The sequence below is a fragment of the Macrobrachium nipponense genome, chromosome 3 (assembly GCF_015104395.2).
Source record: "Macrobrachium nipponense isolate FS-2020 chromosome 3, ASM1510439v2, whole genome shotgun sequence".
In the NCBI taxonomy this organism is placed as follows: domain Eukaryota; kingdom Metazoa; phylum Arthropoda; class Malacostraca; order Decapoda; family Palaemonidae; genus Macrobrachium; species Macrobrachium nipponense.
In genome coordinates, this window is record NC_087202.1 from 69,985,381 (window position 1) to 69,990,940 (window position 5,560).

Here is a 5,560-nt window from a genome sequence, read left to right on the forward strand (position 1 = left end):
TAGAAGAAGATTGATCAACATCTGGAATGATGAGGAATAACACCCCCCAAACAGAGCAGAGGCTGGCAGACCAAGTAAGGAACATAAAGAAAAAGAACTGGCTCTCCCCAACAGAAAGAGAAGAACTGGAAAGGGAAATGACACAAGACAACGAATTACACGAAGACGAACTGAGAGACGATGCCACAGAAGACGACAGGGAGGATGAGGTATCAAACAACGACACACGAAGAAAAACACCGACGAAGTAACAGAGAGGACGGAATGGGTAGAAAAGATTAGACAATGGATGGAGCCAGATACAGAGAGAACAAAGATCCCTTCCATGAAAGCCTACAACACCAAGAAATTAAGGGAGAAAACAAGTGAGGTCAATGAAATAATGGGCCTAATACACACCACCAGTATCACAGAAACAAATAACTTGACATATGCAGGAGCAAGATTAGTAGCAGAACTGATGGGGATTCGAAACACCAACACCACCTGTCACAAACCAACCCAACAGAAACCAAAACAGCAACCTCCTTGGAAAAGGCGCCTGGAAAAGCAAATCATGGTGATGAGATCTGACTTGAGTAAACTGAAAGAGATGGCAGAAAAAAGGCTAAGAAGCAAGAAAACAAGGGAGGAACTCAACGAGAAATACAAAGTACAAGAGAGGGGACTAAACAACACAATAGAAGATGTAAAACAGAGGCTTAAGGCCAAAGCACACAAGATCCAACGGTACATGAACAGGAATAAGGGATACCAACAGAACAAACTATTCGGAACCAACCAGAAAAGACTATACAGCCAACTAAGAGGGGAAGACAACCACCCAGAAATTCCTGAAGCCGAACCAAGTAAGAGACTCTGGAAAACATATGGAGCAATCCGGTATCACACAACAAACATGCAACATGGCTCCAGGAAGTCAAGGAAGAAGAAACAGGGAGAATAAAACAAAGATTCACAGAGATCACGACAGACACAGTCAGACACCAACTAAAGAAAAATGCCAAACTGGAAAGCCCAGGTCCCGATGAAGTCCATGGCTACTGGCTCAAAAACTTCAAGGCCCTACACCCACGAATAGCAGAACAACTCCAGCATTGTATCTCAAATCACCAAGCACCCAAATGGATGACCACAGGAAGAACATCCTTAGTACAAAAAGACAAGAGTAAGGGAAAATATAGCCAGTAACTACAGGCCTATCACCTGCCTACCAATAATGTGGAAGTTACTAACAGGTATCATCAGTGAAAGGCTATACAACTACCTAGAGGAGACAAACACCATCCCCCACCAACAGAAAGGCTGCAGAAGGAAGTGTAGGGGCACAAAAGACCAGCTCCATGATAGACAAAATGGTAATGAAGAACAGTAGGAGAAGGAAAACCAACCTAAGTATGGCATGGGATAGACTATAAGAAAGCCTTCGACATGATACCACACACATGGCTAATAGAATGCCTGAAAATATATGGGGCAGAGGAAAATACCATCAGCTTCCTCAAAAATACAATGCGCAACTGGAATACAATACTTACAAGCTCTGGAATAAGACTAGCAGAGGTTAATATCAGGAGAGGGATCTTCCAGGGCGACTCACTGTCCCTACTACTCTTCGTAGTAGCCATGATTCCCATGACAAAAGTACTACAGAAAGATGGATGCCGGGTACCAACTCAAGAAAAGAGGCAACAAAATCAACCATCTGATGTTCATGGACGACATCAAGCTGTATGGTAAGAGCATCAAGGAAATAGATACCCTAATCCAGACTGTAAGGATTGTATCTGGGGACATCAGAATGGAGTTTGGAATAGAAAATGCGCCTTAGTCAACATACAAAAAGGCAAAGTAACGAGAACTGAAGGGATAAAGCTACAGATGGGAGCAACATCAAACACATAGATGAGACAGGATACAAATATGGGAATAATGGAAGGAGGAGATATAAAACACCAAGAGATGAAGGACACGATCAGGAAAGAATATATGCAGACTCAAGGCGATACTCAAGTCAAAACTCAACGCCGGAAATATGATAAAAGCCATAAACACATGGGCAGTGCCAGTAATCAGATACAGCGCAGGAATAGTGGAATGGACGAAGGCAGAACTCCGCAGCATAGATCAGAAAACCAGGAAACAAATGACAATACACAAAACACTACACCCAAGAGCAAATACGGACAGACTATACATAACACGAAAGGAAGGAGGGAGAGGACTACTAAGTATAGAGGACTGCGTCAACATTGAAAACAGAGCACTGGGGCAATATCTGAAAAACCAGTGAAGACGAGTGGCTAAAGAGTGCATGGGAAGAAGGACTAATAAAAGTAGACGAAGACCCAGAAATATACAGAGACAGGAGAAAGACAGAAAGAACAGAGGACTGGCACAACAAAACAATGCACGGACAAACATGAGACAGACTAAAGAACTAGCCAGCGATGACAATTGGCAATGGTTACAGAGGGGAGAGCTAAAGAAGGAAACTGAAGGAATGATAACAGCGCACAAGATCAGGCCCGAAGAACCAGATATGTTCAAAGTACGATAGACGGAAATAACATCTCTCCCATATGTAGGAAGTGCAATACGAAAAATGAAACCATAAACCACATAGCAAGTGAATGCCCTGCACTTGCACAGAACCAGTACAAAAAGAGGCATGATTCAGTGGCAAAGAGCCCTCCACTGGAGCCTGTGCAAGAAACATCAGCTATCATGCAGTAAATAAGTGGTACGAGCACCAACCTGAGGGAGTGATAGAAAACGATCAGGCAAAGATCCTCTGGGACTATGGTATCAGACGGATAGGGTGATACGTGCAAATAGACCAGACGTGACGTTGATTGACAAAGTCAAGAAGAAAGTATCACTCATGATGTCGCAATACCATGGGGACACCAGAGTTGAAGAGAAAGAGAGGGAAAAAATTGATAAGTATCAAGATCTGAAAATAGAAATAAGAAGGATATGGGATATGCCAGTGGAAATCGTACCCATAATCATAGGAGCACTAGGCACGATCCCAAGATCCCTGAAAAGGAATCTAGAAAAACTAGAGGCTGAAGTAGCTCCAGGTCTCATGCAGAAGAGTGTGATCCTAGAAACGGCACACATAGTAAGAAAAGTGATGGACTCCTAAGGAGGCAGGATGCAACCCGGAACCCACACTATAAAATACCACCCAGTCGAATTGGAGGACTGTGATAGAGCAAAAAAAAAAAAAAATAATAATAATAATAATAATAATAATAATAATAACAACTGTAATTACAAAAATCATATGTGAAAGTATTTTACAGAAATACTATGATAATCTTTCCATTTCACTCTCTCTCTCAGTGCCATTTTGCTAGGTGAGACGTTACCGCGCGCAGTCTGAGTAATCAACAGATATCACGCGTTTAACATACGCCTGGAAATTTATAAATATCTAGAAGTGTTCATGAACTGTCGGTGAGAAGATTAGTGTGAAAATAGTAGTATAAAGCGTCTACTAAGTTAGTTTATCAAGTGAAATACTGTAAATCAGATCAAGATGGCAGGAAGTTCCAACTGTGGAAAAAAATGGCGAAATTTAGCGTGTTTAGCAGATTCGCAATACGATGAGGTAGCAGGAAGGGAGCTGGCATTTCTCATCTATGAGATCAACAACAGCCCTAACCAAAAAGATACAAAAGCATTCATAGATATATTAGAAGGATATGATCCTTCAAACTGGAACAAATCAACAGAAAACATCTTGAAAATAATTGAAGAAGTTCCAAATAAAATCCAAGTGGTCAAGAGACTCATAAAGAAAATATACATAAATCAACATATTCTGACAAAGGAAAGGAATAAGGTGAACATTGTGAATATCCTAATTGATGCAATAGGAAAAAGAATGCCAAAAGCATGCAAACTGTGTAAGGTGTGGTATAGCATAGTTAATCCACAAAACCTGATCAGAAAATGTTCTGCATGCAACATTCTGATGCATCCTCAATGTGCTGAAGTAATGCAAGATATGAGAAAGGATACCAGAATATTTTGCTCAACATGTCTATCATGGATAGACAATGTTATTAAATCAAGACTGAATGTACAAATAGTTGAGGATGAAGAAGAAGAGGAAGAGGAAGAATAAGAAGAGGAAAACAGAAGAGAAGTAAACAAAACTGAAATGACAGAAAAAAATAGGGAGACAAAGAACAAGATAAAAGTATGGATGCAGAGATACTCATTGATACTACATATGAGGCAATCAAGCAGCATACATACGAAAAAATAAATTACAACATGACAACGCAAAAGAAAATCCCGAAGAGGCTCTACCCAGATCTGCACACTGATGGGAAAGAGGAAAAAATAGACAAGAAAGACAAAGTATTCAACCTTTTGAAAAGAGGGAATTGCAGATTCGGAGAAAGATGTTACTACAAACATCCCAAGGTATGTCACAACTATGAAATCTATGGTAAATATGCATACCTAGACGGCTATGAGGATGATTGCAGAGATCTACATCCAAAAGTATGCAAAAACCTAAAAGAAGGAAAAGGATTAAGCTCAACAAAAAATGTAAATATATGCACCCTGTAGCCATGAATCAAAATCAAATAAATAATCAATCAAATAATAAAATCCAAAATAAGAAAGAAACAAATAAAGAGAGGAACAAAGAATATCAGGTGAAAGAAAAAAGCAAGCCATCACCGCGATATGGAGTGTCAGCAAAAAATTTCCAAGCATCAGCTCCAAGATACAGCTCAAGAGATAAGAACCGTATTATTACCCTTATTAAAGAAGGAGAAAACACGCAAACCATCATAGTGATGAATGCGCAGGGTTTAGTTACGAGTAACTCAAAAAGAAAAATAGAGTATACTTAGAACTAACCCAAATTAAAAAGAAAATAGATATAATGAATATAAGTGAAACCTGGTATTCCCAAGAGACTGGGAATGACGATCAAATAAAAGGGTTCCAAACTTATCGATCAGATAGAAAAAATAGGAATCAAGGGGAAAGACAAAAAACAAGGAAAAATATATGAGAAATATAGTAACTCAGAATGTGAACTAATAGCGGTAGAATTTGAATCTGAAAAATTAATGAACATAGTAATATATAGACCCCTAATACTAAAGAGTTTGACATAATGATAGAAAAATTGGATGATATATGTAGAAATCACAAGGACTGGACTATTCTCCTATCCGGAGTCTTTAACTCCTTTCGTAGACTGGAAAGAACGAATAGGAGATTGTGGTTGTATTTATACATATCAAAAAGAGAGTAATAGTAGTGCAGAAGATAAGAGGCAATTCGAAAAGCTATTAGATATGCTTCTAGAATACAACATTCAACAAATAAATCACCTACCAACAAGAAAGGAAAATACTTTAGACCTAGTATTTGTGAACGAGGTGAATTATGTTAAAGAAATAATGTTTATAATGCGAGCATTTCAGACCATAATGTCATAGAATTAACAGTCCATTCCAAAGCAAGTGAAAACAGAGATAAGCAAGAAATGAAAAAGGGGGAAGGATATGGAAAATACAAC